The sequence below is a fragment of the Lontra canadensis genome, unplaced genomic scaffold (assembly GCF_010015895.1).
Source record: "Lontra canadensis isolate GAN:19392208 unplaced genomic scaffold, GSC_riverotter_1.0 scaffold1, whole genome shotgun sequence".
NCBI classification, from domain to species: domain Eukaryota; kingdom Metazoa; phylum Chordata; class Mammalia; order Carnivora; family Mustelidae; genus Lontra; species Lontra canadensis.
Window position 1 is genome coordinate 43041721 of NW_022630995.1, and position 14789 is coordinate 43056509.

The window sequence follows — 14789 nt, forward strand, 5'->3', positions numbered from 1 at the left end:
TGGAATGTTTATATATGTATATATGTGTAGATTTTTACATATAGAATAACTATATATATCTGTACAAACATGTAAAATTTTCAATTAAATACAATTTTATAAATGTTGAACTAATGCTTCCAGATTAATTTAAAATGTATTTGCATTCTCATATCTATTATCTAGCTGCTTGCTTAAAAAATAAATCTTGACTTCCAAGTTTAAGAAATGACCTTCCTTCCTTCCTTCCTTCCTTCCTTCCTTCCTTCCTTCCTTTCATTCTCTCTTTTTTTCTTTCTTAATATTTATTTATTTATTTATTTGAGAAAGGGGAGGAGGGAAAGAGAATCTTAAGCAGGCTCCATGCTGAGCACAGAGACCCATACGGGGCTCAATCTCACAATTCTGAGATCATGACCTGAGCTAAAACCAAGAGTAGGGTGCCCAAATGACTGTGCCACCCAGTGTCTCAACCTGTTATATTTAAATAAATAACTATGTGGTGATAGCTGTCTAAAAAAATACAAGAATGATGATGATTTTGCATAGTTAATAAACTGGAATTTTCCTTTATCTTGAACATAATGAAATAAAAAATGCCACATTTATGGAAAATTGCAGTTTTTAAGAACTGATGAAAGCCTAGAAATTTTAAAAATATGTTTATTTTTTGCTCACAACTAAGAACTCTACAATAAGTCAAGATGGGCCATGATTTACTTTGCTTTTCATGGTTTATTGGGGAAAATCCTGGAATCTAAGAAATCATCATTAGATTTGTTATTGTAGGGTTTATATTAAGTTGACTTGCATTTAGAAAAGTTTTGCTTTTACACATGTATATATATCTACAATAATTCTTACATATTTACCAGTGGAAAATTTAAAATTCTAATGTTAATTTTTCCTTAACCTGAAAACTACATATTAGATAAAAATCTTCTGGAAAAGCATTCAAATAATTATTTGTCTTATAAAGAGAATATTTAGAAATGTAAATATTCCATAGAAGGGATATTGCTATTTATTTTTATTACTCTCTAAAAGGAAAATAAAAATGTTACGGGCTCTCCTCAGTGGTCTTAAAATTAGAAAAAAAAAAAGATATATATGGCTAAAGTAAATAATTTTCTTTCTTTAATGGTGAGAGAAAAACTTTGGTTTAAATATCAAATTTTAAAACTAAAAAACAAAAGAGCAATTTTCAAGATTGTGGTATAAACATATTTTTTTTTCTTATAAAACCGGTTGTTAAATAGAATGGAATACCAAGGGAAATTTCAGATAAATTCTTCAAAAATTATTTCATTTATTTAACATATATACTACGACTTAGGAATAATATATTTTTTAAAGATTTTAAATCTTTGACCTGAACTGAAGGCAGAGGCTAAACGATTGAGCCACCCAGGTGTCCCAAACTTTTTAATATGATAAAAAACAAAACTAAACAAAACAATGCAATAATACTGGTACCTGATAGAGGATTAGTTTTTCTCCCCTTACCTGCTTCTGATGGATACTGAAACAGTACTACAACTGTTGCTGAGGGAAGTGAGAATTCACTTGTGTGTTCACTGTAGGGTTTTCATGGATGGCCTTTATCAGGCTGATACAATTACATTCTGCTCCTACTTAGTTAAATGTTTTTACTGTGAAAGACTGTTGGATTTTTAAAAATGTCTCTCCTGTGTGTATTGGGGTTATCATGTGTGTGTTAACCTTTGTTCTATTAATATGACTTATTAAATCAATTTCAGATTATAAACCAAGTTTGCAATCCTGGGATAAATCCCACTAGGTTGTCATTGTATAATCTTTTTTAATATGATGCTAGATTCAGTGTGGTCACTTTTTTAATTAAGTTTTTAAATTTTAATTCCCATATAGTTAGCATACAGTGTTACATGAGTATACAGTATAGTGTACAATATAGTGATTCTATAATTCTATGCATGACTCAGTGCACATCTTGTTAAAAAGTGTATTCTTTAATTCCCATCCCCGTTTCACACTATTCCACCCCTCCCCCCACCTTCCCTCTGGTAATTATCAGTTTGTTTTCTATGCTTAAGAGTCTGTTTTGGGTTTCTCTCTCTCTCTCTCTTTCCCTCTTTTTGTTTGTTTTGCTTCTTCCACATATTATTGAAATCTCATTGTATTGTCTTTCTCTGATTGGTTTCTTTTGCTTAGCATAATACTCTTTAGCTCCATCCATGTCATTGCAAATGGCAAGATGTCATTCATTTTTATGATTGGATAATATTGCATTGTAGATGTATACCACATCTTCCTTATGCATTCATCTATTGATGGAAACTCAGGCTGCTTTCATAATATTGTAAATAATGCTGCAATAGACATAGGGGTGCATATATGTTTTCAAATTTGTATTTTGTATTCTTTTATTAATTTTTTTTTAATTTTCAGCATAACAGTATTCATTGTTTTTGCACCACACCCAGTGCTCCATGCAATCCGTGCCCTCTCTAATACCCACCACCTGGTTCCCCCAACCTCCCATCCCCCACCCCTTCAAAATCCTCAGATTGTTTTTCAGAGTCCATAGTCTCTCTTGTTCACCTCCCCTTCCAATTTCCCCCAACTCCCTTCTCCTCTCTAACTCCCTTGTCCTCCATGCTATTTGTTATGCTCCACAAATAAGTGAAACCATATGATAGTTGACTCTCTCATCATGACTTATTTCACTCAACATAATCTCTAAGTCCCGTCCATGTTGCTACAAAAGTTGGGTATTCATCCTTTCTGATGGAAGCATAATACTCCATAGTGTATATGGACCACATCTTCCTTATCCATTCATTTGTTGAAGGGCATTTTGGTTCTTTCCACAGTTTGGCGACCGTGGCCATTGCTGCTATAAACATTGGGGTCAGATGGCCCTTCTTTTCACTACATCTGTATCTTTGGGGTAAATACCCAATAGTGCAATGGCAGGGTCATAGGGAAGCTCTATTTTTAATTTTCGAGGAATCTCCACACTGTTCTCCAAAAAGGCTGCACCAAGTTGCATTCCCACCAACAGTGTAAGAGGGTTCCCCTTTCTCCACATCCCCTACAACACATGTTGTTTCCTGTCTTGCTAATTTTGGCCATTCTAACTGGTGCAAGGTGATATCTCAATGTGGTTTTAATTTGAATCTCCCTGATGGCTAGTGATGATGAACATTTTTTCATGTGTCTGATAGCCATTTGTATGTCTTCATTGGAGAAGTGTCTGTTCATATCTTCTGCCCATTTTTTGATATGATTGTCTGTTTTGTGTGTGTTGAGTTTGAGGAGTTCTTTATAGATCCTGGATATCAACCTTTTGTCTGTACTGTCATTTGCAAATATCTTCTCCCATTCCGTGGGTTGCCTCTTTGTTTTGTTGACTGTTTTCTTTGCTGTGCAGAAGCTTTGATTTTGATGAAGTCCCAAAAGTTCATTTTCACTTTTGTTTCCTTTGCCTTTGGAGACATATCTTGAAAGAAGTTTCTGTGGCTGATATCAAAGAGATTACTCCCTGTGTTCTCCTCTAGGATTCTGATGGATTCCTGTCTCATGTTGAGGTCTTTTATCCATTTTGAGTTTATCTTTGTGTACAGTGTAAAAGAATGGTCAAGTTTCATTCTTCTACATATAGCTCTCCAGTTTTCCCAGCACCATTTATTGAAGAGACTGTCTTTTTTTCACTGTATATTTTTTCCTGTTTTGTCGAAGATTAGTAGACCATAGAGTTGAGGGTCCATATCTGGGCTCTCTACTCTGTTCCAGTGGTCTATGTGTCTGTTTTCATGCCAGTAAAATGCTGTCTCGGTGATCACAGCTTTGTAGTAAAGCTTGAAATCAGGTAACATGATGCCCCCAGTTTTATTTTTGTTTTTCAACATTTCCTTAGTTCTTTGGGGTTTCTTCTGGTTCCATACAAATATTTGGATTATTTGCTCCAACTCTTTGAAAAATACCAGTGGAATTTTGATTGGAATGGCATTAAAAGTATAGATTGCTCTAGGCAGTATAGACATTTTAACAATGTTTATTCTTCTGATCCAAGAGCATGGAAAGGTCTTCCATCTTTTTGTGTCTTCTTCAATTTCTTTCATGAGTGTTCTGTAGTTCCTCGAGTACAGATCCTTTACCTCTTTGGTTAGGTTTATTCCCAGGTATCTTATGGTTCTTGGTGCTATACTAAATGGAACAAATTCTCTAATTTGCATTTCTGTATTTTTATTGTTAATGTATAAGAAAGCCACTGATTTCTGTACATTGACTTTGTATCCTGCCACGTTACTGAATTGCTGTATGAGTTCTAGTAGTTTGGGGGTGGAGTCTTTTGGGTTTTCCATATTAAGAATCATGTCATCTGCAAAGAGAGTTTGACTTCTTCATTGCCAATTTGGATACCTTTTATTTCTCTTTGTTGTCTGATTGCTGTTGCTAGGACTTCTAATACTATGTTGAACAAGAGTGGTGAGAGTGGGCATCCTTTTCGTGTTCCTGATCTCAACGGGAAGGCTGTGAGCTTTTTCCCATTGAGGATGATATTTGCTGTGGGTCTTTCATAGATAGATTTTATGAAGTTCAGGAATGTTCCCTCTATCCCTATACTTTGAAGCGTTTTAATCAGGAACGGATGCTGGATTTTGTCAAATGCTTTTTCTGCATCAATTGAGAGGACCATGTGCTTCTTCTCTCTTCTCATATTGATTTGTTCTATCACACTGATTGATTTGTGAATGTTGAACCATCCTTGTAGCCCAGGAATGAATCCCACCTGGTCATGGTGGATAATCTTTTTAATGTGCTGTTGGATCCTGGTTACTAGAATCTTGTTGAGAATCTTAGCATCCATATTCATCAGTGATATTGGTCTGAAATTCTCCTTTTTGGTAGGGTCTTTGCCTGCTTTGGGGATCAGGGTAATGCTGGCTTCATAGAAAGAGTCTGGAAGTTTTCCTTCCGCTTCAATTTTTTGAAACAGCTTCAGGAGAATAGGTGTTATTTCTTCTTTGAAAGTTTGGTAGAATTCCACAGGGAATCCATCAGGTCCTGGGCTCTTGTTTTTTGGGCGGTTTGTGATCACTGCTTCAATTTTGTTACTAGATATCGGTCTATTCAGGTTGTCAATTTCTTCCTGGCTCAGTTTTGGGAGTTTATAGTTTTCCAGGAATGCATCCATTTCATCTAGGTTGCTTAGCTTATTGGCATATAACTATTGATAATAACTTCTGATGATTGTTTCTACTTCCTTGGTGTTAGTTGTGATCTCTCCCTTTTCATTCATAATTTTATAAATTTGGGCTTTCTCTCTTTTCTTTTGGATTAGTGTGGCCAATGGTTTATCGATCTTACTGATTCTTTCAAAAAACCAGCTTCTAGTTTCATTGATATGTTCTACTGTATCTCTGGTTTCTACCTCATTGATCTCAGCTCTAATTTTGATTATTTCCCTTCTTATGTGTGGAGTTGGTTTGATTTGTTTTTGATTCTCCAGTTCTTTAAGGTGTAGAGACAGCTGGTGTGTTCTGGATTTTTCTGGATTTTGAGGGAGGCTTGGATGGCTATGTCTTTCCCCCTTAGGACTGCCTTTGCTGTATCCCATAGGTTTTGGACCAAAGTGTCTTCATTCTCATTGGTTTCCATTAATTGTTTCAGTTCTTCTTTGATCTCCTGGTTGATCCAAGCATTCTTAAGCAAGGTGGTCTTTAACTTCCAGATGTTTGAGTTCCTTCTGAACTTTTCCTTGTGATTGAGCTCCAGTTTCAAAGCATTGTGATCTGAGAATATGCAGGGAATAATCTCAGTCTTTTGGTATTGGTTGAGTCCTGATTTGTGACCCACTATGTGGTCTATTCTTGAGATGGTTCCATGTGCACTTGAGAAGAATGAGTATTCTGTTGTTTAGGGCGGAATGTTCTGTATATATCTATGAGGTCCATCTGGTCCAATGTGTCATTCGATGCTCTTGTTTCTTTATTGATTTTCTGCTTTGATGATCTATTTCTGAGAGAGGTGTGTTAAGATCTCCTACTATTAATGTATTCATATCAATATGACTCTTTATCTTGACTAACAGTTTTCTTAGGTAATTGGCTGCTCCCATATTGGGGGCATAGATATTTACAATTGTTAGATCATCTTGGTGGATAGTCCCTTTAAGAATTATGTAGTGTCCTTCTGTATCTCTGACTACAGTCTTTAGTTTAAAATCTAATTTAGCTGATATGAGAATCGCTACCCCGGCCTTCTTTTCAGGCCCCTTGGCATGAAAGATGCTTCTCCATCCCTTCACTTTCAGTCTGGGTGTATTTTTAGGTTCAAAATGGGTCTCTTGTAGACAACATATGGATGGGTCCTGTTGTTTTATCCAACCTGCAACCCTGTGCTGTTTTATGGGCGCATTTAGGCCATTCACATTGAGAGTGATTATTGATAGATACGTTTTTATTGACATCGTGTTACCTTTGAAGTCTTTCTTTCTGTAGATTGTCTCTATATTTCTGTTCAATGCTATTCTTAGGATTTTTCCTCTTTTATAGAGCTCCCCTTAATATTTCCTGCAGTGTTGGCTTGGTGGTTCCATAGTCTTTTAAGCCTTGCCTGTCTTGGAAACTCTTTATCTCTCCATCCATTTTGAATGTCAGTCTTGCTGGATAAAGTATTCTTGGCTGCATGTTCTTCTCATTTAGTGCCCTGAATATATCTTGCCAGCTCTTTCTGGCTTGCCAGGTCTCTGTGGACAGGCCTGATGTTATACTGATGGGCTTTCCTCTGTAAGTAAGGAGCCTCTTTGTCCTAGCGGCTTTCAAGAGATTATATCTACAATTATGATTCCTCAATTTGACTATCAGGTGCCTTGATTTTTTTTTGAATCTATAATCTTGGGTGGAGACTGTTCGGCCTCTAGTACATGAACACTGGTTCCATTCGTGAGATTGGGAAAATTTTCATGAAGAACTTGTTCCACTATATCTTCTAGATGTATTTTATATTCTTTAGGTAAATACCCAATAGTGCAATTACTGAAATATAGGGTAGTTCTGTTGTTACATTTTTTTAGGAAACTTCATATTGTTTTTCACAGTGGCAGCACCAGTTTGCATTCCCTCCAATAGTTCCTTTTTCTCCATATGTTCGCTTACATTTGTTTCTTGTGTTTTTTATTTTAGCCATTCTGACTGTTGTGAGGTGATACCTCATTGTAGTTTTGATTTGCATTTCCCTGATGATGAGTAATGTTGAACATCTTTTAATGTGTCTGTTGGCCATCTGTATATGTTCTTTGGAGAAATGTCTGTTCATGATAAATTTATTCAGAAATTTAAAATCTATATTCCTAAGGGATATTGTTCTGGATTTTTATTTTATTGTGATGTCTTTGGTTTTCTTGTCAGCATAAAACTGGTCTCATAGATAAGTGGTAATGTGTTTTTTCCTGTCTTATTTTTTAGAATAGTTGGTGAATGGTTGGTATTGAATATATTATGAAAATTTGGTAGAATTCACCAGCATAGCTGTCTGGACCTGCATTGTTTATTTTTCTGGGAAGTTTTAAAAATTATTATTATGAATTTAAGTACTTCAGTTATTATAGTTTAACAACTATTTAGATTTTCTCTTCCTTGGGGCAGTTTTAGTAAATTATATCTTTATAAAAAATTTATCCATCTCATCTAAGTTATTTACTTTGTTAGCATACATGAATTCATAATATTCTCTTACAGTCCTTATAATCCCTTTATAATTTTTGTATGGTATCCTTGTACTTTTTCTTCCTGATGTTTATAATTTGAAAGGTCTTTTTTTTTCTTAGTGTACCTATTTTTTTTTTTTGTATTTGTTGATTTTTTTCACAAAGATGGTTTCAAAAGACTGTCTTTTATGTTCATTGATTTTCTCTATTGTTTTTCGATTCACAATGTCATTATTATTTTTTGTACTTCTTTCCTTTTGATTCCTGTACATTTAGTTTGTTTTTCTTTTTATAGTGTCTTGAGGTAGAAGTTTAAATTACTAATTTGAAGTCCTCTTTTGTTTTTAAATGAAGGCTTTTACAACTGTAAATTTCCCTCTTAGCGCTGCTTCAAGCTGCATCCCATAAATTTTGGTGTATTGGGTTTTTATTTTTATTCATCTCAGTGTATTTTATAAACTCCTGTGTGATTCTTTTTTTGACATAATTGTTATTTAGGAATGCATTGTTTAATTTTCCAGTATTTGTCAATTTTCTTTATTTCTTTGTTTTAAAAATTTATTTATTTATTTGAAAGAGAGAGAGAGGAAGCATGCAAATGGAAAATGTAAACAGAGGGAAGGGGAGATTCTCAAGCAGAATCCCTGCTGAAGATAAAGCCCCACCTGGGGCTAGTTCTCATGACCCATGTGATCATGACCTGAGCTGAAATCAAGATTCAGATGCTTAACTGCCAAGCCTCCCAGAATCCCCTCCTTTACCTATTTTTAATTACATTTTATTATAACTAAGGAATATACTTTTTCTTATTTAAATCTTTCAAATATAAAGAAGCTTGTTTTATAGGGTAGCATATAGTCTGTTTTGTTTCAGGCACACATGAGAAGAATATGTGGTCAGCTTTTTGGATGAATTATTCTACAAATGTCTGAAAGGTCTACTTGGTTTATAATGTTGTGGAAGTCTTCCATGTCCTTGTTGATCACCTACCTATTTGCTCTATCCATTATTCTAAGTGGGGTATTGACTATTACCTTGAATTATACTTCTCTTTTTTATTCTATCAGTTTTGTTTCATGTATTTGAGGACCACTTGGTTAGGTATATTTATATTTAGAACTATTTATGACTGATGGATTGAACTTTGTATTATAAATTTTCTTATAGTAACATTTGTTTTAAATTTGATTTTGTCTGCTGTTAGTATAGCTACTCCTACTTTATGGCAACTATTTGCCATAGTGTATCTTTTACCAATTTTTTACATTAAAATTACTTGAATCTTTAAACATAAAGTGTGTCTCTTGCATGCAGAATATAGTTACATTTTGTTTTCTTATCTAGTCTAATGATCTCTGTCTTTTTGTAAGATTATTTAATTTACTCACATTTAATATTGATGTGCTTGGATTTATGCCTGTTGTCATGTTTTTTGTTTTTTGTTTTTTTCCTTCTCTTCCTCCTTCAGCACTGTTTTACTTTAAGTAAATTAATGCAACATTTAAATTCCTTGACTATTTTTTCACTCTATTTTTGAATTATTTTCTTATTGGTTGCACTATTATGTTAATGCAAGTATATCAGGAACTACTTTAAATATACAGATGTTAATAATTTCAGTGAGATTTAGAAATCATATTTCTATATAACTGTATTCCTTCTTCTTGTGTTTGTGTTATTAATGTTGTACTTGTACCTAGATCTATTTTATAAGCTCTGAAATATACTCATAATTTTTATATAATGTTATATTTTTTAAATAAGCTGGAAGAACGAATGAGACCAAGTACATATTTATAGTTATACTTACCTTCTAAATTACACTTTTTTATTTCCTTCACTTATTCCTATAGACTTACTATAATCTGGTGTCATTTTCTTAATCCCATACAATTTTGCTCCACCTGCTTCCTTTGTTTCCTTATTTTCAAATATATTATAACTGTAAATGCTATAGGCCAAATAAGACAATTATATGCATATAGTTTTGGGATATTTATTTTTAAACCAGTTAAGAAAGAGAAGCAAAATACCGAGTCATGGTCTTTTACAATTGCCTTCACTAATTTTCTTCTGAATATGTGTGGATTAAATTAATGTATGGTATCACTTGCTTTCAGCCTGAAATCTTCTCCCAGTATTGTTTTAAAAAGTAGGTCTGCTATTAGTGAATTCCTTCATTCATTGTTACCAGGGAATTTTAATTTTACCTTCAATTTCAAAAACCATTTATTGGATATAAGATTGACTTTTCTTTTCTTTTCTTTTCTTTTCTTTTTTTTTTTTTTAGCACTGTGAATATATTATCTCAATGTCTTTGATCTTGACTCTTTCTAATGAAAAGTCATCTGTGAATTTTGAGTTTCTCTGCATGTGATTAGTCACTGTTCTCCTGCTGCCTTAAAGATTTTCTCCAAGTCTTGGTCTTTATTACTTTATTTTGCTTTATTATTTTTTTTCCAGTGTTGGTCTTATGCTTGATATGGCTGAGTATGAAACTGTATGTAGCCCACTTGGGATTCATTGGGTTGTTTGATGGCATAGATTAGTGTTTTTCATTTTTGGAAGTATTTGGTAATTTTTTCTTAACAAATATATTTTCCTTCTCTTTTCTCTTCTCTAATCCTGCAATTCCTGTTACATATGTTTGTGCAAGTAATGTTGTCCCACATTGCTCTAAGATTTGTTCATTTTTGTCTTTTTTTCTTTCTTGTTCTTCAGATTGCAGTCTATATCAATCTATTTTCATATTGATCTTTTGTCTGCCAGCTCAAATCAACTTTTGAGCTCTTCTAGTGATTTTTTTCATTCTCTTTATTGCAGTTTTCATCTCCAGAATTTCTATTTGTTTTAAAAAGATATATATATATATATGTGTGTGTGTGTGTGTGTGTGTTTGTGTGTGTATATATATGTACCTATTGATGTTCTCTAGTCCATATAATGTCATTACTATAACTTCTTTTAATTCTAAAGCATTGTTTCCTTTAGTTAGCTAAACACATTTTTAATAGCACCTTTGAAGTCTTTATCTCTAAGTTTATGTCCTAGGCTCTCTAAAAGAAAATTTCTCTGTATCTTTGTGTGTGTGTGTGGGGGGGGGGTCACATTTTCCTGTTTATATGTCTTATAATCACTGTTTAAAATGGGACACTTGAGATAATATAATATTTCAACACTGAATATTGGTTCCTCCTCTGGGGCTTAAATTTGTTGTTATTTACTTGCTTGTTTTGGCTAGTTCAGGGCAGTCTATTTTCTCGGCAATGGACAGCCTCTGATATCACTTTTCAGAGGGCAGGCACACAGCCACCCTAATGACTTCTTCCCACCATATCTTGAAGGGAATGAGATTTTAACTGTGTTCTCTTTATCTTTTCCCCTGATTTTTCTATGAAGCTTCTGAGAGTAATAAATTATTTTTTTCAGTAAATATGCCTTATGGTCTCTCAAAAAGTATCATTATATGAGACAATCCCATTTGATTACAAAATAAAATGAATTCCCAAGCTGATAATAAGTCTCTTTTGTATTGGTCTTATGTGGGTTGAAGGAAAGAAAGAAAGAAAGAAAGAGCACAATCAATCCATTTATTCTGATCTGTCTGTGTTTATTATAAAATGTTTTATAGCCCCATGTATAATTATATATATTGTTTTGAATTTATTTAAAGTTCTTGATTATCTTTGATTGGCCTAGCTTTCCATTTTTCGATGTAATGACACTCTGTCAAGCAAAAGATCACCTTACCAAAAATATAATCTAATTCAATATATGTATTTATGTGATTCCACAGTCATTTCATTTATATAGTTAAGTTATTGTTACCTATCTGAGTGAAAGGATGGCACCCAGCAATATCCTGTAACTCATTATATCAAGGTAATTGGTATCTTGACATGGAGTTGCATGATTTGAATTCACATTACTATTTTAACAGGCATTATATACGTAGGTGAGTAGGCACAAGTTTTTAAACTTATGAAGTCAAAAGCTCATCTTTGGAAAACTCTTTCAAATGTTATATAGCTCATATATAAAAGTTGAGAGAAATTTTCCCCAAATTCCTTATAAGATTGAGTTGCAAATCTTAAACTTTCTAGACTCCTATTAACAGTAACAAATATAACTACCAACCACATAGACTAGAAAGTAGAATTGCCTTTCAATTATCTCTATAGAAAATTAAATTACAAAGCTATTTTCACATAAATAGGTGATCAAAATATCAAGCCAGGATTGTAGGGGAAAACAAACAGTTGTTCCAGACAGTTAATTGATAAATATGGTATGTTTTCTGTCTGGATTTTTGTGTTATTTGGGGTAATCTCCAGCTTCTTAAAATATATTATGTGTTTAACTTATTTTCTTATTCTCAATATTTTCTTAGGTAATTGTAATTTTATATTATTTTTCTTAAAGAAGCAAGAAAATAGAAAAAAAAATCAGAGTCAACAAAACTAAGATCTGTCCTTGATAAGGTTGTTGTAATTTTAGAATAGGTTATTAATGTTTTTAACAGGAAAAAAATAATATAGCAAGTTAAAATACATTGTTTTCTGTAAGAGAAAAACCCTGGAAAAATTGCTCATCACATCATGGAAGTCCATTTTGTTTCATTGGGATGAAGGTAAGCCTGGCTTCTGTGTAAAAGGAAAGCTTGCTTGTTTTTGGTATTTACAGGCAAAGTAAAGAAAAATACTGCTATTTATGCATTGATTTTTTAAAAATATTTTATTTAGTTATTTATTTGAGAGAGAGAGAGAGAGAGAGAGAGAGCATGGGAGGGGAGAAGGTGGAGGGAGAAGCAGACTCCTTGTGGAGCTGGGAACCTGACGCAAGACTTGATCCCAGGACTCTAGGATCATGAACTAAGCTGAGGACAGCTGCTTAACCAACTGAGCCACCCAGACACCTTATTCATTGATTTTTGCTGATATATTATCAGAAGGATAAAACAATCTTAAAACCCTTACAAAAGTATAATTATACATTGACATCTCAATTTTAATAACTTGGCATCTCATGAATATTTTACTATACAACTGAATTATCTACTTCAATAATATGCTAATTACATGTATAATGTGGTTGTTTTAAAACATAAAACACCTTCTTTAAAAGAGATGTTTAAACAGATTAAAAAAAAACAAGTAGGTGATTTTACATTTTTGTTAGAAATTCCAAGTATTTTGTTAGAGACTATGTTAATATGTTAGTGTTTATTTTTTCATATAGATCAGACTTTTTCAAAAATTTTATTTATTTATTTTAGAAATAATGTATACACCCAACACAGGACTTGAATTCACAACCTTGGAATCAAGTATACTGGCTCTACTGATTGAGCCAGCCAGGTGCCTACACACATTTTTGTTAATTGTAAGATTGCTTTATAAGTGGCTTTATTAATATGTAAAAAGGAGAACAATCATTATTAGGGCTAAATTTCCCTTTTTGAAACTCTAAGGAAAACCATAGCAGTTGGGATGTTCAAAAATTCATAGGATTAAACCAATTTATTATGGACAATTTTATTTTTCCATGTAACATCTTAAAATTTGTGGCTAGTTAACTTTCCATGGCTTTTAGTCTTGCTGGGAGGGAGGAAGGGGGACAGAATGAATATTAGTTCAGGTCTCTCTTCCAAGGGCACAAATCCCATCATGGGGTGCCGCTGTCATGGCCTTGTCTAAATCTAATTACCTCCCAAAGGCTCCACCTTTAAATATCATAGCACTGGAGGTAAAAGCTTCAACATTGGATTCTGGGACATCAGATACTCAGTGCATAACACCCTGTAACTGGGTGCTCTTTCTTCCTTCAATTTATTTCCCATACAATGTCCAAGTAAAATTTTAAACAGATTGATGTTAACTTGTCTCTTCTTTGATTAGAATTTAGGATAAACACAAAATTCCTTAACATTGTTTACAAGACATGGCATGACCTTTTCCTTGCATGAATCTAGTCTAATCTACTTTCTCTTCACCACTCAACACTGGGCATATCACAGTTATAGTGGATGGCCTATTCATTATTTGTCTGGTGCTACCATAGATGTTTTCTATGTGTAAATGTCCACCACATGGTTGTACTAGGAGTTATGTATGATTACTTAGAGATGAGGAACTGGAGATCAAGAATTTAGATAAGTTTTCATAGACTTTAATTTGTTCCTTGAGCTAGACTGTTCCTTCTCCCTAGAAAGTTTCTTCGCCACGCACCTTCCACATTTCCTCAATTATTTCTCCTGAATCAGTCTGAGAATGGAACAAAATTAGCTCTTTTAAAATATATCCCATTATATTTTGTACTTACCTAGTGCAGCTCATATTCATTGCTCTTTCTTTCTCCCTATAGCAGCCTCCTCCTAAGAAAAGCCTGGATCTGTGTTGCTCATCACAAGTTCCCCTGATTATTTGGCGTAATATATGATAGATGCCCAACTCGACAGATATTTATCAAATTATGAATTGAATGGATTAATGAGAATTGTATTTGACCCTGTGATGAACATACCTAATTCACATTCAATCTTCAGAAAAACACCAGTTCCCATTTTAAAGGGAGTGAGGCATGGGAAAAACAGTTGAAGTTAATGGCTAGATTTATATATCATATGATTTACATACACTATATATATATATATATATATACACACATATATACACATATATGTGTGTATATATATATATATATATATAATTTGAAAACCATAACATGATCAACAAGTCACATGACTTTTATAAACTAATATAAAAAATAAAGTGTACTTTATATATATATGTATATATATAAATGAAGACATGGGAGCTCATTCTTCAGTAGAGAAAGAGAAACATGAGAGCCATATAAAATGATAAATAGTATCAAAAGCATAGTCAAAGATACAAGTAACAGAATAGAAAGAGTGTAGCATGATTTGGGGGTGGAGAGAAATTTGTTTCAAAAAACTTCACTACAATTAGTATTAGAAGATAAATTCTTATAGTGAGGAACACAGGAAAATGGTGGTAGGTTAAATATAGCTCTTGTGAATTTCAGTTGCATGGTAAGAGACTTATTGGAGTTCATTCTTCTCATAAATATATGCTATTGTTATGAGATAGAA